The 22,961-nt window shown below is 38.4% G+C and overlaps 1 protein-coding gene and 1 non-coding gene across 2 annotated transcripts in view; both read left to right on the top strand.

Annotated features, from left to right (window-relative positions):
• Window positions 1-22,961, top strand: part of HTR2C (5-hydroxytryptamine receptor 2C) — a 95,757-nt gene that overhangs the window by 21,878 nt on the left and 50,918 nt on the right. The window lies entirely within an intron of this gene.
• LOC142435081 (U1 spliceosomal RNA) lies at window positions 11,179-11,336 on the top strand. Its single transcript, XR_012781230.1, has one exon. It is a non-coding gene; the product is annotated as a U1 spliceosomal RNA (small nuclear RNA).

The raw sequence follows: 22,961 nt of genomic DNA, 5'->3' as shown, positions 1-22,961 counted from the left end.
TAAACTATAGGTATACTCTGCTCTGGAGGGTTGCTATGAGTGGAAATTGGTGGGGATACAAACCACTGACTAACATAGAATTGAAGGAAATATCAGAGTGTCACCATTTCTAATATTTTCACTGAATGCTTAACGAACAATCATTGTAATCCATCTCTGGAATTATACATACTTTTCTAATATTTACCCTGAGTGTTTAATGAATAATCGTTCTAATCTATGACTGGAATTGTATATACTGTCACTCTTCTCTTATTTACACACTTAAATTTTAGTCTGATCTATTTGCTTTGGAAATATTCTTGGGATTGTTCGAATCAGTAGACCATAAGCTTACCTGGCTTCTAACAAAAGATATCTTGTAGCTCTCATTAAGAAATGAATCATTGGAACCCCATTTTCATATGATCCAGCCTTGGTCATCTAGATTTGGGCCTCCTTAGTACATGACTAAATTGAAAAGATCAGAAACTTCTGGCTGGTAGGTAATGAATGATAAAGATCTTGGATGCCTCTATATATTTACCTAGATCCTCCTTGGGCTTGGAAATGTATTTAACTATACTTAACTGTGCCTTTTTTCAGGGTGTAAAAATTACTTGTAGATGTTTCCTATCATGGTCAAATGGCTTTATTTTAACGAGCATCTCATACTGAGATGTTTAGCCCAAAGTGTTGAGCCTAACACAGTGAAATTTGGATAAGAGAGATCGGGTCACACTTTTAGCACTTCATGGTACTTTCAGTATTCTCCTTCAGCACCACAATTCAAATGTATCAACTCTTCTTCAGTCTTCCTTATTCAATGCCCCAGAAAGGGATAGAGGCAGGGAAAGAGAGTCAGCTTCCTGGAGAACTTTATGGGGGAGTAGCCAGGGAAGAAGGAAGATCTGGATTAGCTGTGTCAATGGAAGAAGGAGCAAGAGGAGTGGGAGGATCATCTATTAGATGCTAAATAGCTCATCGTTTTGTCACCGCATCTTGCAGGAAACCAATCGATTTTCTAGGCATTCATCTTGTCTAGACAATGTATCTCCCAGAGAAGTAAAACTGTTTATTCTGCGTTTTAGAGTCTTTCTGGTGCTAATCAGGAAAATCTTGCCATTCTTCCTTGTCAACTTCTTAAAACATTTAGAGTCTAATTGGCTGTGATAAAAATATATTTCTAAAGCTTATTTTCTAAGTACCTCATAAAGGATATTGTTTCTCAAGACTTCCTTGGCCAGAGGATATCAGCATGTCAGATAGCATAACCCCTGGGGTCCTGGTGTTCTAGTATGGCTGTGGCTGGGCTGCTGGGCGGAATCCAAGCACGCTGGGGAGTTGCCATTACCCATCTGACCAAGGGAACGTACATGAAAAGCAAAACTGCAGAAAAGCCATGTGCTGCCAAAGAAAAGAAAACAGAATCGCCCTGCTGTTTCAAAAACTCACACGGCTGCTACGAAATGTTGGAGAATGGAACAGAACAAAGGAAAGCATAACCTGAAACATTCTTCAGGAAAATCTCTGTACAAAAACAGCGGAGGTTCTTTCTGAAAAGGGCTTATGCCCTCCAAGTTGTAGCGTCAGAGACCCTTGGGAAACTGAAGGAAAGCTCAAAAGGCTTTCAATTTGGCACCAGCATTTGGATCCACAATCGAGGTCCAGAATACGCTGCTTTTGAAATCCTGGAAGAGGCCCCAAATGGTTGTAGCAAAAATGCCCCATTCAGTCCTTAGGATGAGATTTGAGGACTGATTGAGATGCTAAGTGGATGGCACAGGCGTGGAGAGTGGGCTTTAATTAGATAATCAAGGAGAGAGGATTGTGTTGTCACGTTCTCTCAAGTCAGTTCCCATCCATAGTGACTCTAGGAACAACACAACAAAGGACGCCTAGACCCTGCATCATCCTCACAACGATTGCTGTTTCAGTCCGTTGTTTCAGCATTTCTTGTTCACTGACCCTCATATCTAAAGTATGTGAGACGAAGTCTCACCATCTTGTCTTCTAAGAAGATTTTTTTACTATACTTCTTTAAAGACTTGTTTCCTCGATTCCTCTGAAAGCCCATGGTGCATAGGATAGTCTGCATTGACATTAATTCAAAGACATCCATTATTTTTCTGTCTTTCTTATTCATTGTTCAACTTCTCTGGGTATGTGACCCACATCTTCATCCTCAAAGTGGCATTTTGGTTTTTTAAAAAATAATTTAGAGAGCTCTTATGTACCGGATTTGCCCAATGCAACATGTTATTTGACTTTGTGATGGCTGCTTCTATGAGCATTGACTGTGTATCCGGGTAAAATAAAATCCTTGAGAATGTCCATCTTTTCTCCATTAAGCATGCTGTTGCTTACTGATCCAGTTGTATTTGTTTGTTCCTCTTTATGCTCTGGTGTAACCTATATTGAAGACTGTCGTTTAAAGCTTGATCAGTAAATATGTCAAGTCCTCATTGCTTTCAGTAAGTAAGGCTCTGTCATCTGTCTATTCCAGGTTGTTAATGAGTCTTCCACCGATACTGTAATTTCCTTAAATAGACCAATTTATCAAATTATTTAGTCTCCTTGATAGCAAATTGAATTAGTATGGTGAAAGAATACAACCCTGGCACACATCTCTCCTTTTCTTAAACCATACAGCATCCCTTTATGCTATTGGAACAAGTGGTCCTTGGTTCCACATAAGCACAGTGGTGTGTTTTCAAATTCTCATGATCACAATGCTATGCATAATTTGTTATATCCCATAATGTCTTTGCATTACCAGTATAGCAAATCTTTTTGGTGTACTTGGTTTCAGCCAAACTCCATTTGATATCAACAGTGATCTTCCTCTTTGGACTCTTCTGAATTTCTGGCATTTCCTTGCTGATGTATTCCTGCAACCATTTAAAAATTATATTTAGGAAAAATGCATGCAATTGAGAATAATGATATTATTCAATAATGTTTGCATTCTGACTGAGCACCCTTCTTGGAACTGGGTACAAATATGGATCTCTTTCAGTGTGTTGGCCTATCTTCAGAATTTTTTAAATCAGCTATTGCACACCTCCAGCACTGCATTCATTAATGGGAACATTTCAATTGGTATTCCATCAATTCTTGAAGCTTGATTTTTGTTTGTTTTGCCAATGCTTTACATTTAACTTGTACTTCTTTCTTCAGTAACATCAGTTCTTGATCATATGCCACCTCATGGAATGGGTGGACATTTCCAAAGTTCTTTGATACAGTGACTGTGTATTTCTTTCATTATTTTTTATTCCAGTTTTTCAGGAACCTTTTGAAGACTCCTTGTATATAGACATATACATATATATCGATGTCTATCTCTGGTGGCATAGTGGATTTTGCACTGGACTTCTAACCACAGGGTGAAAACCACTAGTGAAAACCAGGAGAAAGTCAGGCTTTTCTCTTTAGTAAAGATTTACAGCCTCAGAAACATGCAGGGGCAGTTCTCTTCTGTCTTACAGGGTTGTCATGGCTCAGAATATACCTAATGGTAGTGAGTTTGTTTGGTTTGGATGCTTATATACCTGTAATCTCTACTAAGATTCTATGTTAGGTTAAATATTGTCCTAACAGCAAGGAAAACTTACTGCCCTTTAATAAATTCCTACTCATAGCAACCCTATAGGATATGAGAACTATTCTTTAGGCTTTTTCAGGGACTGTAAATCTTTTTTATTAAATACTTTTATTGGGTACTCTTACATCTCTTATCACAATCCATACATTTCATACATTGTGTCAAGAACATTTGCACATATGCTGCCATCATTCTTTTCAGAGCATTCTCTTCCCACTTGAGCCCCTGATATCAGTTCCCCATTTCTTCTCCCTCCCTCCCCAGCCCAACCTCGCTTATGAGTACTTGATAAGTACCTGGTTATTGTATTCATATCTTACATCATCCTCCGTTGCCCCTCGCCCACTTTTCCGTTGTTCGTCCCCCTGGGAGGTGGTTCTCGGTTGATCCTTGTGATCGATTCCCCCTTTCTCCCCCTCCCCCACCTCCCCTAATCCTCCTGGTGTCTCTACTCTCATTGCTGGCCCTGAGGGGTTTATCTATCCTGGATTCCCTGTGTTGTGGGCTCTTACCTGTAGCAGTGTGAATGCTCTGGTCTAATCTGATTTGTAAGGCAGAACTGAGGTCATGATTGTGGGGGCAAGGAGCATCAGAGAACTAGAGGAAAGCTGTGTGTTTCATCAGTGTTATACTGTACCCTGACTGGTTCATCTCTTCCCTGTGACCCCTCTGTGAGGGGATGTCCAACTGTCTACAGATGGTATTGGGTCTACACTCGATGCCCCCCCCAAGTCATATTGGGTATGATTTTGTTCTGGGTCTAAGATACCTGATACCTGATCCCATCAACACCTCATGATCACACAGGCTGGTGTGCTTCTAACAAGAAGGGAATAGAAGTATGTACTCATATCTATATGTTAAGAATTAGTGTTGCAGATAGACATTGGTCCTTGACTTAAGTACTCCCTCAACACAAGAACACTTTGTTCTAGTAATCTGGCATTTTGTGATGCTCACCTTCCTGACACAGTCACGGAAGACAAGATGTGGGCATAAACAAATGTGAAGAAAGCTGATGGTGCCAGGCTATCAAAAGATATAGCATCTGGGGTCTTAAAGGCTTGAAGATAAACAAGCAGCAATCTACCTGAGAAGCAACAAAACCCAAATGTCAACTGGAAATCTTTATGGGATCACATTACTTCATCTTTCTTCCATGAAGGAGTTAGGGGTTTACACCACTGACTTTTGGCTAGCAGTCAAATTGTTAACTAAACAGTACCATTGGGGCTCCTATTACCATAATACTTTATTTCTTTCAATGTATTTTCTTCTAGATCTTTGAACATATTTATACATGATTAAAGTCTTTGCCTGATAAATCCATCTAAGAGACACTTTCTTTGATGTACTTTTATTTCTAGATATGGACTATATTTTTCTATTTCATTGCCTATCTTGTATTTTTCATAGTTATGGAGCATGATTTAAAAGGTGCTGCAATATAATATCCAGTCCTCCATTAATAGCAGTCACCTTTGTCCCCTCTTTTCAGTCTTGCTTAGTTTGCTTATCTGTGCATACATACGTTCAGTGACTTTTCTGCACTGATTTTATAGATTGTGCATTCACTGTTTTCTCTGATATATCTCTTATTTTAATTCTTTTTTAACATCATTTTATTGGGGGCTCATACAACTCTTATCACAACCCATACATACATAAATTGTGTCAAGCACATTTTTACATTCATTGCCCTTATTCTCAATACATTTGCTCTCCACTTAAGTCCTTGGTATCAGCTCCTCATTTTCCCCTTCCCTCTCCAGTCCCACTCCCTCAAGAACCATTTCTAATCTATAAATCATTACTATTTTGTCATGTCTTACACTGTCTGACGTCTCCCTTCACCCACTTTTCTGTTGTCCATCCTCCAGGGAGGAGGTTATATGTAGATCTTTATAATCGGTTCCCCGTTTCTATCCCACCTTCCCTCCAATCTCCAGTGTCGCCACTCTCATCATAGGACCTGAAGGGATTATCTATCTTGGATTCCCTTTGTTTCTGGTTCCTATCTGTACCTGTGTACATCCTCTGGTCTAGCTGACTTTATAAGGTAGAATTTGGAACATGATGGGGCGGGGGGGGGAAGCATTTAAGAACTAGGGGAAAGTTATATGTTTCATCATTGCTACACTGCACTCTGACTGGCTCATCTCCTCCCCGCGACCCTTCTGTAAGGGGATGTCCAGTTAACTGCAGATGGACTTTCGGTATCCACTCTGCACTCCCCCTTTTTCACAGTGATATATTTTGTTCTTTGATGCCTGATACGTGATCCCTTCAACACCTTGTGGTCACACAGGCTGGTGCGCTTCTTCCATGTGGGCTTTGTTGCTTCTGAGCTAGATGGCCGCTTATTTACCTTCCAGCCTTTAAGACCCCAGACACTATATCTTTTGATAGCTGAACACCATCAACTTTCTTCATCACATTTGCTTATGCACACATTGTCTTCAGCAATAATATCAGGCAGGTAGGCACACGATGGTAAGATGCTTTGTAATTTGATGCCTGATACCTGATCCCTTCAATAACACGTCATCACACAGGGTGGTGTGCTTCTTATTTTAATTCTTGTTCTGATTTTCATCCCTGAATTCTTTGGAATTACGCCTGTATCAGTATAGTTTGTGGTATGCCAATCTTTGGTCTGAATATTAACTTAAATACTTTAAGCAAATGATTCTATTTTTTTTTCAAAAGGCATTAGTATATGAAGGCATATCTTTAAATTTCAGGGAGACTACATGTCAGTCATAGCTTTTACTTTCTGCTTGAGCAGAGCCTTAAGATCTGCTAGTGATTATTCACTGGGGACTTCTCTGGAATTTCCTGGCATGCACACAGCCCTGCATTTATGCATGTTCTCAGTATGCCTTTTAAATTTTAGCCAAGCTCTTGTTCATTCTAACTGAATTTCCCATCTTAAGGAGCTGCCCTGTCATTGATTCCAGCTGATTGCTATTGTTTTGTTTTTGTTTTTTTTTTAACAGACAGGGCTTTTTTCCTAAGGAACCAAGTTCAACATCTGGCTAAATAGTTTGAAGCAAGCTAGAAGGTCCTGGATAGAGTAGGAGAGAAATGTGGAAGAAAATGGCAAAATGCATAAGAGGTCAGGATTATTGGTTGTATAGAGGGATTCCAAGACTATAGCCATTAGTCACCCTTTAGATATAGAAATGAAAGAAATATAGAATTGAGCCCTTGTGGCTCAATTTTCAGCTAAACAATAGACAAGTCTATAAAGGGGAACAATAATGCTAGTGAGTTATATACAGCTTAGAATAATCAGCCATTTGAAATAAAAAGGTAGCATAAATTAAAAAAACTTTATAAGGGTTTGAAAAGAAGGAAGAATGGGAAAAGGAAATACAGGGCAGAAGTGGAAAAAGTGATGATTTATAATGGGAATTGCAATCAATGACATGAAACCAAATATGTATGAATTTTCTAATGGAAACTGCTATAAACTTTCACACAGTTCACAATTATATATATATGTATATATATATGAAAGAAAGATCTAAATGTTTAAAATATTGATACTGCTATGAAGATGTACCTTTTGGGGACCATCTCTATTATGCCATCTTTTTCCATTTGTTGCTAATTTTTCATAGTTAATGTGCTTCATTGTGATATATGAGGTTTTATGTTAAGTACTTCCAACTAGAAACACAACAGAATCCCCCATTCTTAGCTAATTTCAGTAGTTTATCTTGTATGAAAAGTCTTTCAGTTCTTTCTATACCTTGGGTAAATTTCAGAAAATTGGGATAACGGAATTTGTTAGTTTTTCAACTTTTGGGGGGCAGACTGTTCTAATATGTAATGTCTTCCCTTTGCCATTTCAGAAATCTTGCCCTTGTAAATACTCATTTATAGACTTTTACTTTATAATGCCACCTTAAGCTTAACACCATGGTACTATCTTTCCTCGAAAATTAGAATAGGTGCTTAATATTATCTTACTTAACATCATCACCCAATTTGTATTCCTTTTTCCCAATTGACTTAAGCTGATCTAAACAAGTTGCTTGATTTAAATTAGGATATAAATAAGACTCATGGTTTGCTTATGGTTTTTCTGAAACCACTTTTAAGGGGCTTTATTCTGATGTCCAGAAGTGGGACTATTTTAATAAAAGAGCATTTCAAATCATGGGCATAACTTGATTGTGTGGGAGAGACTTGCCCAGAGGCTTAAAATAAATCACTAACTAGCATACCTAAAAATTAATGAACCCATATTCAAAAGACTTCTCCAACTATAGTCATTCATTCCAGTTTTCCCTAGGGTCCAGGAAAGGAGGCAAAATGGTGAAATTGAGAAATGGATGAATTTGGAATGGTCAGAGAGTGGGTGGCGGTGGGACTGTGGAGATAAAAATAAATAATCTGACTTGCATTTCTTTGAAGAAGCCAGCCTCTTTGCAGGTTACTCTTTGTTGTAAAATATTTCCCCACTCAATTTTACATTCTCCCCTCATTGGTCATTTCTGTGGGATAGTGGAAAGACCCCTAAATGCGTACCTTCCATTCTCAAATTTGCTTATAATTGTGTGATCTTAGTCAAACTATTTCTTTCTTTGAATTTTCTTTTTCTTAACCATTTTATTGCAGTTCATACAATTCATCACAATCTATACATACATCAATTGTATAAAGCACATTTGTACATTTACTACCCTCATCATTCTCAAAACATCTGCTCACCATGTAAGCCCCTGGCCTCAGCTTCTCATTTGTCCCACTCCCTGCCCACTCCGCCCTCCTTTTTCTGAGAAGCTAAATTATTATGTTAGGCAAGCTGTCTCTAAAATTCTATTTATCTCTAAATTATGATTTTTCTAACATTTTCAATATAATGTACAAACAGTGCCTTGAATGTCTGAGCTTATGTTTTTACTTTTCTTCCCCTATAAATCAGATGCTTGAGTACTTTCTCATTCCCCTCTATTATGGAGAGAATCTTAAATTGACATTAAAGATTACTATAGATAAGATAGAAATAGTCCCTTTTCCTCCTATTCAACCCTCAAAATGAAACAATTAAGATTGCTGTGAGAGATTACACTTGGTTTTTGTATTAAGAGTCAATATAGTATCATAAGTGAAATATCCACAAATCATATATATGAGAAATTCAAGCATTAATGTATCGTGATTGAGAATAATCATATTTGTTTTGTGCGCCATTTTCCAGAAGTAAATTCTGAAGGAATGTTGAACAAATGCCAAATATACTCTTAGATTCTCTCAAAATTCAGACAACTTTGTAGATAAAATTATAATATAACAATAATAAATATTCTTTATCAATCAATATATTTTATGAGATTGAACTGATATCTCAAAAATTACTTTTGCTGAATCATATGATGCTTCCACTCAAAAATTACAATATTACACATTTTAGTAATCCAAATCAGAGAACTGCACCTACAGGATCCAGTTAAGGACTGGAATTAAACATATATTTTCTTTATGAAGTGATTAAAGTGAATAAGAAATTGTCAAAACACCTTTGATTTTTTTTACACTTAGTCTAGTAACACACAAATTTGGTTTCTGCATCATGTCTAAAATGAATAATTAAATTAAAATTGTAATTTTACCCAGAGGCTTAATCCCACCCTGTTGCCAAACCCCACCATCTAGGGATCCTCTGACAATGATCAAAGAAAACATAGATATAGTCAATAATTGTACCTCATAGATTGAACAATAGCCAACATAAAAATCATTCTTGAGTATCTTCTCTTTATTTCCCAATGAATGAAACATAGTGGGATACAGAAATGTATTAATTCAGTCCCTATCTACAATGAAGTTTCTATTTTAATTGCATTTATACACATATGTATGTTTGAGTGTGTTGGTGGGAGGCAGAGATTTGTATCAAGAAATAATAAACTATGTGGGCTACTGTAAATATGGTAAATTTTATTATATGAAACTTAGACCTCACTAATACATTGAGTGATAGGTGGTATAGTCAAAAGATAAGCCACAGATGTGGAAACAATATTGGCAATTAATATATCTAAAACAGTTCATATATGTATAGACATATATATAAGCACCTATAAATAAACAAGAAAATATCAAACAATTCAATTGAGAGACTTGCCCAGAGGCTTAAAATAAATCAGTAACTAGCAAACCTACAAATTAATGTACCCATAATCAAAAATCTTGTCTAACTAATGGACGACACATAGCAGGAAGACAAAATTAATAAAATTCTAGATTATAGTCACTAGAATCGCAAAGCAACAAAAAATGAGACTGCGAAGCAAGAGCAAGTTTTTAATACTTCTGGCAGGAATTTCAGTTGATACAACCATACCAAGCCATAAGAGCAAGTGAAGAAAAATGTGAGTATTCTATTGTCCAGAACCACTTCTCAGCATATAGTGTAAAGGAAGTTTTCCTCATGTTTACCAAGGTATATCTAAAATTATTTACAGAAAAATTAGTTGTTACCACCCCAAAATGAAAACAACTAAATTAGATCAGGAATTATATTACACAAGAACATTAAGCAGCAAAATTCAGACACATAAAGTGGCACCTTACATTAGTACAATGGAATATTGTGCAAATGAAGAAACTGAGTTGAAATTAATTACTCAAGATTGTAAAACTTTAAGTTGCCAAGATGTGGGTTGCACCCAAGCACTCTTATCTTAAAGCAATCTAATTATTTATCTCTTCTACTCTACGATCTCTGCTAAGGGGAGCCCTGGTGACAAAACCACCAGCAACTACAGAAGAAAGAAGCGGTGTTTTGCTCTAGTAAGGAGTGATAGTACCTGAAACCCACAGGCCTAGTTCTATGCTGTCCTGGAGAGTCACTGTGAGTCACCGTTGAGCCAATGTCAGTGTGTTTGTTTGTTTTGATTCCTACTAAATTTGTTCTGAAGGGAAGCTTTACTTAGGAGGAATATGATACAGAACTATATGAAATCACCATTTCATATGTGGTTCTGTTCAACGGTTCAGACCTAACTAGCTTAAAACCACCTACCCCAGAGTAACAACTTACTTCATAGCTTTCTCAATCGAAATGCATTGCATTTTATCAATGGGGCATTTTCCTTTGCTTTCTTCCTTTAAACTTCATTACTGGCAAAGGACAGTGGTCACTAGTTTTTCATGTTATTAAGTGACTGGGGGACAAAGCAGTCCAACCACTAGAAATACACATAAAGAATTAATTGACAAGTTTCTACATCTGTTGACATCTTTGGCGTGCATTGTGCATCTACTTCTAGGCAACCAAAACATTTCCCAGTTTTGATTTGAATACCCAGAAAAGCCTTTATTTTTATTCAGCCTACACCCTAAATGAGAGTGGCCCAGCTGTCATTGGACCCAGTCCATGATGGACTCTCTATAGTTCAAATCCACTAATACAGCTTAAATATTTCTGAAATTTGGTAGGAAACTCATTATACCATTTTATAGATGCAAACAAAATTCTCTTTAGAATTATATTTTAAAGCCTTTAGGGATAGATTAGAATACAGAGAAAGATGATGAGTTTGCCTTGAAATATTGTTCAAAAGATATTTCACAGGATACTTACCTGGCAGGGGAGATACCATGATCACGAAGGTGGTTTTCCCAGGGTGAGGCTCACCCATTGCACTCCGGGTGTGCTGACCCCTGCGAGTTCCCCAAATGTGGGAAACTCGACTGCATAATTTGTGGTAGTGGGGGACTATGTGTGCGCTATGCAAAAAAAAAAAGGTATTTCACGGGTTAGTATTACTTGTATGAGTTTAGAGACCCAATCCATTCCGAGAGCGGGCATTTTTTTACCCAATAACATTAAGTCCATAGAAAACTAAGGCATTCTCTGCATCTGTGGCTCTTTAACAATATGAATTTTGGATTCTGTGGCCATTTTTATCCTTGATAAGATTTAATTTCCCAATTTGATGAAATAATTATGATGAATGCAAGGATATTTCTTTAAAATGTTGTGACTGTTTATGAAACTCAAGTTTTCTCTTTGTTACATTATCCTTTGTTTGTGAAGGGTGTTTTATTGCTGTATTTTCAAAGTACAGCATTGTCTATCTTTAGAAGAACTATTAGAAAAATTATAGTTCCCAGGAAAGCTGAGACCTCCTCCTAAGTGATATCTTCTCAAGAAAACGAATTATTTGTTTCAGAGATTTTGAAAAAGCTTAACTATCCATTTGTGGTAATGAAAATGAAGGATTGCTAAGGATTCTAACTAAACTGCCACACAGAGCCAAATATTTTAGTACCATTGTTATTTTGTTACCATATGAGATTTATGATTCATATGTTTTCACATTCTTTACACTTACAAGGAGCAGATTCTCCCGATGGCTTGTTAACTGCTAGTAGACAGTATCAAAGTGGAGTCAGGAACTTCCAGGGCTTCAGCTTCTCATTGAAAATGAAGGCTTTTGAAATTGGCATTAAATCTTTGTTAGTTGATTACTGAAGGGAGGCAAATCTTTTGCAAGCATTTTTCATTAAGAAAAGCAAATACCAGTCGTTAGACGTGATCCTGAGTGCTAAGGTAAGAAAAACAATTCCAAGGACCTCCCAGAACTTGAAAAATGAAGTCCACCTTTAGAAATTCCCGAGCAGGACACTCTGCTATTCCGCACAGGAAAAGACTGTGTTTGTATCATAGTCCCGGGCAAGCTTGATAAAAAGGAAGGAAGAAAAAAGAAACTCTTGTCTTATTCAGTAGCTCAGATATAAAGTCCGGAAGCCTCATCTATAATGTGGGGGTGACAGTGGTTACTATGAGTAGAAATTGATTCAGCTTAATTTATTTGAATGTTACCTACTTCATATAATATGACGACTAAGTGATAGAATAGAGCAACTGGTAAGCACCATGGAACGATTTCCTACTATAATTATATGTTTAAAGTCCTGAGGATTTTTTTAAATGTCCTGTCAACTTTTCATAGTTCTCTTCAGGTATTTAAAATGATTTAAAATATATATTAGAGGGTTGGGGCCGCGGCTGATTTCCACCCGGCGCTCTTTCGCAAGCAGTGTCGGTTTTCTATCAAAATATGAAATTTTGGCGGCGAGGTTCAGTGCCCTTGCGCTCACTGAGGCGGGATGGCGGACAGTGGGGAAGCAAAGATCCGAACGTGGAGAGAATGTGGCTGCTGGCCAGAGATGCGGAGCAGAGCGCTCATCTTCTCTTGACTGCGGACACCAAGCTGAGTCAGTGACGGAGGAACCTCAGCCTGCAGCAGCAAGGGTGTCCAGCTGCCCGCCCTCGAGTCCTCCTTCCAACCCCAAACACCAGAATGACAGCCCTGAGGGTCGGAGGAGAAAGGGAGCGGGGGGCAGGGGGGGGAGGCATGCTGATGGCATCACCCCACTCCAGGGGAGTGGACAACAGAACTGTATGCGAATGGAGATAGTGGATGGTGTGAGATACAGCATGAATGAATGAATGTTCCCAAGGGTCAGTGGAGAACGGGAGCGGGGGAGGGGAGATGATGGCATCACCCCACTCGAGGAAAGTGAACAACAGAACTGTATGTGAAAGGATAAAATGGATGGTGTGAGATGATTTTACATACACACACACACACACATACATATCTTTGATTATTTTTGTGCATTTAAGCCCTTACATTTTGGCTAAAATTTGAATAAAATACATTGGTTTGTTTACTCTCAGATAGATAATGAGGAGGGTCAAGGAATTGGGGAGCAAACAATGAATGCAGGAGGTGGGAGGGAACCACAGAACTGATTGTGATGATACATATTATAACTTTTTTTTTAAAGCAGCTTCACGAGGGAACTGTTTCATATGTGAATTTTATATCAACAAAACTATTTTCAAAAGTAAATTACTCAAACATATTCACAAAAAAGGAAAGAGAAGGAGCTATTGCATTTCTTTGTTAGATCTTAAATACATAAACAAGGAGGTTTCAAAAAGTTCATGGGAAATTTCCAATATCTTTTCATTCTGTTTTTCCATGAACTTTACATGTAATTCGAGGTCTGTTCCTTTCAAGATATCTACAGACAAAGATCTCACTGTTGTTTTTCAGTACTGACCAAAGTTTTGTATGTAGAAACCATGTGGGAGTGGAATCTCACCGCTTTGGGCTTCACAGGGGGCAGGGGAATCAAATGTAACATGAGCCCAAGGCTCATTTCCTATAAGGCAGGGGACAGACACGCCTGCACCGTCCAACCTCCTTTAGCAATTCTGACAGCAGTCATCTTAGCCATGGCGTTTTCTATTGCTCTGCTGGGTCTGAGATTTCAGAGCCACAAAGAACTCACAGGTCATACACATGGTTTGGGGGTTTATTAGAATGTTAATAGAGTACAACTGAGGACCAAAAATGCTCAGGAGTGTCCTTTCCCTTCTGTGCAAGCATACACACCTCTGGGTGGTCCTTGACCCCTCAGTCACATGGTTCCTTAACCTCTGTCCTGATTGGCCAATTGTACACACTCCTGTAGGCTTCTGATAAATTCCCCAAGGATATTACACGACACCAACTTTTCAACAGAAATCTCTTAGCTCTAACTCTGTGTCAACATACTCTTTTCCCTCCATGAGCGCCTGGAAGCACTACCCTACACCACACGTCCCCCATGAGCCTCCTACCTGAAGACTCTCAGAGTCAAGTTCTGTCTTCTCTTGGTTCAGCCACCACCACTCCTCTGCCACTTCTCCTTGGCTTCTCTGCTCTCACTCTATTTGATTCCTGCATGGAGCATGTTCAGGCCTAGGGGTCCCAGAGTCCAGGTGAGGCACTGCAGTGTAGGTCCTTCTGCCTGGATGTGGTGAGGCCCCAGTTACTGCTTTGGAAATGACTCATTTGATACCCACATGCGGAGGAGTTTCATCCACCTCATCTGCCTTGTCCTACCCCTTCATTTGATGGCAGTCACAAATGCGATGACTGGAAGAGCCATATCAAGCAATTCACTGCACCACATGTGTTACATTTTTAAATCCCAATCATTTTCAGTGTGACTATGAATTTCAAGATCTTCAATCCTCCACTCTTTTTATTATTCTACTTTCTATGAATTACCTTGAAATGCAATTATTTCATATCTTATGGATATAGTTAGTCTCATGGATCTCCATCCTCACTGAATTAAATATTTGAAGGAACTAAATCTGAAAATGCCAGAATGAAATGGTTTTCATATTCAAAAGTTTTCTAAATCCCAGTCAATAAAGTCACAGGCCTTAGGCATTATGTGGGTCCACCCACCTCATTGTAGCGCATTGCGTATGTTTCTTAGGCATTCATTATAATAGAGTAGATGATAGGTGGATATATAAATAAATAGGTATTTCCTTCTACTTTAAACCTTTTTTTATTTTGGAAGTTAAGTTGGTAAATAAAACACTCAAACCAATACATGTGTATTCTGGAGATAGAGTAGAAAGCAAAAATCTCTTTTTCTTTCACCCATTTACTATATGACTCTGTTTACCTTACCATGAATTTATTGAATAGGTTATGACCCTTGATTTAAAATAGATTTCAGGAAGCTTAATCACTAAGAACACTGAGTATTTTACCATTTTACTACAAAACATTATTCCATCACAAGTTTTATTATGGAAACAATATCTTATAAATATCCCTGATGTTCATGATTATTCAGTGCAACTAGGTGCTGAAAATTTTCGATATGAGCAAAGTAAATATTTGGTATCTTTTTGTAGTAATGGCAATGAAGAAAAATAACCAACATATTTTAAATTATGAACATATGTAACTATCTGACCAGGCAAATCAACAAAACTATGGACTCATCAACCAAAATCATAACAAAAATCATATTGCAGTATATATGTGATAATGAGATTGGCCGGGGAAAAATTGGACAAACACATTTATTTTGCCCTAGTATATGAATCTTCGAGTGAAAGATGAGGCTGCCTGCTCCTGTGGAAACTTAACATGTTGAGACCCCTGTTTAGGAGTGCTGATGAGGTCATACGTTACACCTTGGGCTTCCCACCATTAGTTTGAAATCACCAGCTGCTCCTTAAACAGTTACAGAACATTTACATATAGGCATATGCAAGAGTCTGGAGATGCATACTTAAAAAAACATGTTTGCAAACACATGCCAAGAATTGATACATCAGTCTACAAAAATATTCTCAGCTCTTTCTCCAATCCTCAGGAGGTCAAAGGAGAATTTATTTCTGGATATCTAATCCACAGAATAGATACAAGTGAGGGAATGTATGGGGTAGAAGAGACAAATGAAACCTTATATCTCAGAAATCTTTTGAAAGTACTTCTCACTTTCAAGTTTATAAAATGTATATATTCACATTATAGCGGGGTAAATTGGATCGTTTGAGTCCAATTTGCCCATTATTAACAAGTAACATATTATTCATTAAATTTACTAGTGTAAGTTCAACACTCAATAAATAAGTATTCAACAAATATTTGAATGAATGAATGTGTTATTAAAGGTACTAAAGGGTACCATTAGAGTCGATAATGTTGTACAGACTTCAAGCATGTAAGCACCCATATATGTGAATAAAGGCAGTATTAAGGGTGTTAAATGTTCAAACTATGATTTGAATGAATAATTATGAAAAGGCTCAGAAATTTGAGAGATTTGCCTTTATCAGTTCAGATGGCCCATACCTAAGCTCTGCTTATGATTTTTAGTTATTTATGATTTTAGTTATTTATGATTTAGTTATTCCCAATTCATTGTAGCCACTATTATCGAAATACGATCAGCCTCACCAAGGGCTCCAGTAGAAAGCAAATGTTTGGAGAATGATGATGGCAACAGATGTACAAATGCGCTTGGCACGATGGATGGATGGATAGTGATGAGTCGTTCGAGCCCCCAATGAAATGATTTTCAAAAGAAAAAAAATTTAAAAAGACAATCATCTTTGTCAGAATGATCTAGTGTGAGTATCAGCATCGTGAGGCTCTTCAGGTGGCTGTGATGCACTCAAAAATTTAAGACTCCTTGTTCTTTGTGATGTTCGTATTAGAAAGGCAATTCCTACAACTAAAAACTCAAGCCTGCTTATTAGTGTCCATGGGTATGATGACAACAACACAATATTTTCCTAATGGAAACTTCTGTCTATGTCTGAACCATTACTCAAAATAATAAAACATTCGTCTAAGCCAGTGTAGAAGGGAGAGTAGGAGTTTTATAAATAGTTTTCAAAAGTATTCTTATTTAAGGGTGAAAATGTTAAGAATATATTGATAGCTGACTGACCCAATTATGGAAGTTATACTTTATAGCAGTGAGAAAAAGATGGGGATTTCTGCTCCTGTGAAGATTTACAGCATAGGAAACTCACAGGGGCAGTTCTACTCACTCTTGTAGAATCTTCATGGGGCAGAATTGACTCAAAGTCAGTAAGGTTGGTTTTTGATACTTTTGATACTTCATTGACATTTAACTCTCATCTAGACTTCAACCAATTAATGTTTCAAATAAAAAAGTTCCTATATAAGTAAAAATAGTCTTCACAGATGGATCTGGGTACATGCACTACAGTATCACCCCGCTGAGATTTTCCTTTAGGGAAAATCATTATGGGTTTTCATGACTGTCCTCTCTTGTGAATCAGCTAGTCAGTAGGTGCCATGTACTAATTCCAACCTAGAGCCACCCTTATGCATAGCAGAACGAAACACTGCCGGGTCCCACCCCATCCTCAGAATTGTTCCTATGCTTGAACCTATTGTTGTAACCATTGTGTCAATCCATCTCTTTGAGGACCTCTCGCACTTTACCAAACATGATGTCCTTCTACAGCGACTGGTTTCTCCTGACATGTCCAAAGTCTGTAAGATGACGTCTTGCCATCCTTGACTCTAAGGAGCACATCTTCTGAGACAAATTGGTTTGTCCTTTTAGTGGTGCTTGATATTTTCAATATTCTTGTACAGCACTGCAATTTAAATATACAGATTCTTCTAGGTCTTCTCTATTTGATGTAATAAGATCAACTAAACATGTTATATAATAAAGATAGTAAAAGAATCACAGTCAGATTTGGGTCCTAGGGCTGATTCTACTACTGAGTGGTGTATAAGAATAAGCAATAAAGAGGTCCATAAAAGAGAAATTTCTACTACTGAATGATGTAAAAGACTAGACACACAAATAGAAAACTCCCTGGGCACCAGTTTCCTCCTTCAATTCAGTTTGTATCCATTTATTCAACCAAAGGGTATTAAGCAACTACTTTGTTTCAGGATCCCATTGAAATGGCCTCAAGAGCACTGAGTTGGAGTTATTTCAGGAACACTTGAAATCCCAGTGCATGGAGTTGTAAATAAAGCAGACACATGGCTTATGTTCGCAGGTGGAGATCCGTAGCAAATAGAATAAATGGGTAAAATGTAAACCAAGTTAGCTGTTAATAAGGTCTCTGAAGTAAAATAGAGCAAGGAAAGAACTTCTCAGTGCAGAAGTGTGTGTATACATAGGCCTGCACAGGTCCCAGGATGGCCTCTCTGGGGTAAGCTGGAAGTAAATCCTGGAAGAAAGGAAGTTTGTCCTAAAAATTAACATTAAACATATATCCCAACTTTCCATGTACAGTTTAAGATAGATGTGAAAGCATTATGTAAAGATGAAATCGTCATGCTTGTCAAGAAATAGGATACAAAACACATATATAGTGTTGTTGATGATGCTTGGGCAAAGAAAATAACACTTGATCATGATCAATGGTTTTAGCATTTGGGCTGTGTTTGTGACAAGCCTTCCTCCCTAAATCAGGAAATAGCAAGGGTGCTACCTATATTAAACTTACATCATGAAAATGCATGCAATCTTTTCTTAGATGTGTTATTCCTTGCTTGTTTAAGACTCATCTGTCATTTTTGCTTTTACTAATTTGTGGCTGACTTTTAAGGAGCAGAATGCAATCAATTTTTTTTATTTCTAGTGGTGTAGCCTCTCCTTTCATTGTTATCTAGTTTAGCCACTTGTTTGAAATGTAAGAAGCTGTTCTGACCACTTGTCAAATGGATCAACTTACCAGGAAACAACTATCTATGGTCCAGACCTACAGTTTCTTTCTCGTGATTCTCGGTGTTGACAGAGAGCTCCCCCTTCTTCCATACGAACATTAGGTTTCAGAATTATAAGATCAGAATGCCCCAGAGCTAATGTTGTTATTTGTTGCCTTTGTTGTTTATTGTTTTCCTCCCTTAAGTTTTCTTCTTACTTTGGATTGTGTGTGTGTGTGTGTAATGAATCAGATGTATGAGGGCAAGTAAAGTTTTGTTACTAGGATTCCAGTTCATACATGCCATTATTTGTTGCAAACAAAATGTGATCTGTACACGGTTGCATGCAAGTTCTCTCAGTAGCACACTTGGATTAGCCTAAAAGCACACTTACGTTTTCTTTTCTGAATAATTTTTTTTGGTAATTTCACTTTGTTTCTTTAACCCTATCTATTTATCCAAAATGTTTCTTCTTTTAAAAACTCATTTTATTGGGAACTCTTATAACATCAATTGTATCAATCATGTTTGTACATAGGTTGCCATCATCATTTTCAAAGTATTTTTTTTTCTACTTGAGCTCTTGGTAGTGCCTCTTTTTTTCTTCCCTCCCCCACCCTCTCACCCTTATGAATCCTTGATAAATTATAAATCATTTTATTTTCATATCTTACACCATCTTTTTTCTCCCTTCGCCCACATTTCTGTTGTCCGTCCCCCTAGACCAGGGTGGGGTGTGGTGGGTTATATGTTGATCATTGTGATCAGTTCCCCCTTTCTCCCCCTTCTTCCCCCACCTTTCCTCTACCCTCATGGTGTCGCTACTTCCATTCCTTTCTTCCTTTCCCTGGGGGGTTTGTCTGTCCTGGATTCTGTGTGTCAAGAACTCTTATTCGTACCAATGTACATGCTCCAGTCTAGCTGGATTGGTAAGGTAGAATTTGTAAGGAGTCATGATAGTGGAGGGGGGGGATATTAAAGACCTGGAAGAACATTGTGTGCTTTATCTTTGCTATACTGCTCCCTGGTTGACTCATCCCTTCCTTGTGACCCTTCTGTGAGGGAATGTCCACTTGTCTACAGATGGGCTTCGGGTCTCCACCCTGACTCTTCTCATTTGCATCAATATGATTGTTTGTTTTGGATCTCCTAATGCCTGATACCTGATCCCATCAATACCTTGTGATCACTCAGGCTGGTGTGCTTCTTCCATATGGGCTTTGTTGCTTCCCTTGCTAGATGGCTACTTGTTTAACTGCAAGCCTTTAAAACCCCAGACACTGTATCTTTTAATAGTTGGGCACTATCGGCTTTCTTCACCACACTTGCGTATGCACCTATTTTGTGTTCAGCGATCATGTAGGGAAGGTGAGCATCACAGAATTCCAGGTTATTAGAACAAAGTGCTCTTGCATTGAGTGAGGGCTTGAGTAGAGGCCCAGTGTCTATCTGCTACCTTAATACTTAACATATAAATGTATGTACATAGGCCTATATACCTATTGTTATATATTAATACATTTACATATGTGCATACCTATATTTAGACCTCTTTAAATGTATTTTGCCTCCTCGTCTTCTCCTCTATTTCCTTGTTCTTTCCTCCTGTCCCACTATCATGTTCAACCTTCATTCGTCTCTCAGTATTTCCTCTTGGCTACATTGCACTTGATCAAACCCCACCAGGCATTCTCCACCTTCCTCACCATTGATTTTTGATCAACTGTTGTTCCATTGTCTCTGGGTTGGTTGGCTTTCTCATCCCTTTCCCCCACCTCTTCCTCTCCTATGTCCCCCAAATGGTCAGTCCCCTTGTTTTCTCCTCAGGATTGTTTATCCTGCCTATCTTATATAGATAGACATAAGAAAATGAAAAAAAATTAAAGGAAGGGGGGAAATAGCCTATAAATAATTCCAGGCCTGTCTGCTGACCCTTATGAACAATTTTGGATCCTGTCTGATGAGCTGATGAGATACTAAGCCCTGTCCGCCCCCCAATCCCCCGCAAGTCAGAGGTCTACTGGGAGATTCCTTGGGAACTTCATTGCTTTGCTCCCCTTGCTGCTCTGTTGAGTTCCCTTTGTGTTTCACTCTGGTTGGGGCGAGGTATGTCAAACTGGGCTCATTTTCTGCACTGCACCTCTAGTGCTGTATCCTGTAGCACTATGGGTAGGTGTGGGGACGTTGTGTGTCATGGTGGGGCAAGTCCCACAGCTCTTTTGATGCATTGGCTGCTCTGAGCAGGAATGTCATCCACGAGGCTTGGTGTGCTAGGATGTGGTTCATTCACGCTTTTGCTCGCTCTCGCTCTCGCTCTTCCCTTCCCTCTTAGTTTGCTCCCATGTGGTCAGGGCAGACCTTCTCTTTCCAGGCTGTCTTTGGGGCTGTCCTCTGTAGTGCATTCTTCTGGGGAGGGGTTCAATGTAGCTGGGATTGGAGCCAGCCCCGCAGACCTCTCTTTAGTTTGCCTTCTTGAGATGTATATGCATTACCACAATTAGTTCCAGAACATCCTTCCCACTCTTGTATTCATTATTTGCTCCCCATATCCCTCCAACCATCCCTGATAAGCCATTGCACCATTTATTGTCTCTATAGATCCACCCATCCTATACATCACATAATGAAAAACATACAAAACTCCAAACAACTATATTTATTTTAATATAGTTATCTTATTAAATATAAATATATGGGTTTAAAAATATATTTATCATATTTTATTAGTTTTAAAATGAAACCAACAATTTTTTTTAAAAGAAAAGAAATACCAACATGATTAAAATAAACCAGAAGGAAACAAACTCTGTCGAAGAAGAAACAGGAAATACTGAAAACTAGAACAAATCCAAAATGGGTCAAAAGGGTGATCAAATGATGAGGTATCACATTTTAACCTAATCCCATCTGCCATAATCATTTTTATAATAGTCTATATTAGAAAAGTTATCCATGTCCCTCCACTATGGTCAATGGGAATCCACCGGGGACTTAATCTATACAGGAACCCTCCAGATGGATTTTGACTTTCCACTGTCATCCATAGCCTTCTGAAACTTGCGTGCTCACAATTTAAGCTCTGATACCTTTCCCTCCTTCAGATTTGGGTTTTGTTTCTTATCATTCTTGGATCATACAGACTGGTGCGCTTCTTCCATGTGGACTTAGTTGATGCTTCAGTTTGATGGCTGCTTGTTTCAATATAAACCGTTAAGATCCCAGATGCTTTTCCTTTGGAGTGCCGGACTCCATATGCTTTCTTCACTACACTGTGCTGGAGCATCCATATCTTCAGTAATCTCTTCATGAGGGTGAGCAATGAGCAGGGGAAAGTCATAGGAACTAAAAGTTCTTATGCTAGAGTTAAGTGCAAGCCCCAAATCCATTCACTTGTCTTTGGATTCTGTACATTTTTTATTTACTTCAGAGGCCTCATGATCATTTTATGACAGAGAATATTATTTAATATTCCTCTGAGGTATAAGCTAATTCTGTTGTAATTTATCCAATGTCACAGAATTTAACATACTTTTGAGGAAAGGAAGTTATACAAGTATAGACCAGCTCTGAATCGCAGTCTATGAGTTGTTGATTGTGCAGATTGAGCACTTACATTATTGAGCACTGTTTACTCTGACCATGGAGGTTGGTGATAGGGGAAAATTTCCAGTAACATTCGTTCACAAGGGTAGAACCTTGCTTATCAGAATAATACATGTCATAGTAAAGCATGGAGGGCATTAAAATACTAACTATATGGTGGTTCTGGGCCACCTTCCTCTGGGCACCCACAAAGCAGAGTCTAGCAACTGCCAATTCCGCTGCCCTGACCCAGTTCATTCAATTGGGGTTTCCACATTGTCTTTCTGCTGTGGCTTATGAGGGATACCATGTTCCCTGAAAGGACAGAGTCTAAGGTCACTGTAGTTCATAGCACACAGGCCAGGTCACCTAGGACTGGATAGAAACTAGGTTTAAAGTTTCTAACCAGGGACATAGCACAAAGCTTATTGTCTCCTTGAATTCTATATAATTATTGTTGTTGCTCCTCTCCATTTGCCCACCAATGGAAGTGTACAATAGCTCTTATGAAACCTAGATGTTCCTTTCTCCTGGTTTTGACTTGACTTTCCAGTCAGATTTGCCTCCCGCTCTTGTGGTAGTATCTGTTCATTTGGCAAGACCTGAGCCCAATGTTGTATGGCATCAAGTGGATGGTCTTCTTCTAGACTCTTTGAAAGAATGGGGTAAGGGGTCCTCTTTGAAGTTGGCTCTTAAGATATGCGTACAAAGGGGTGATGAATGGCAGGCTCTCTACCCCTCTTTTTGGAAGACTG

The sequence above is a fragment of the Tenrec ecaudatus genome, chromosome X (genome assembly GCF_050624435.1).
Source record: "Tenrec ecaudatus isolate mTenEca1 chromosome X, mTenEca1.hap1, whole genome shotgun sequence".
Lineage (NCBI taxonomy): Eukaryota > Metazoa > Chordata > Mammalia > Afrosoricida > Tenrecidae > Tenrec > Tenrec ecaudatus.
Note: the sequence above shows the minus strand (reverse complement) of the source record. Positions and strands in the feature narration are given on the sequence as shown.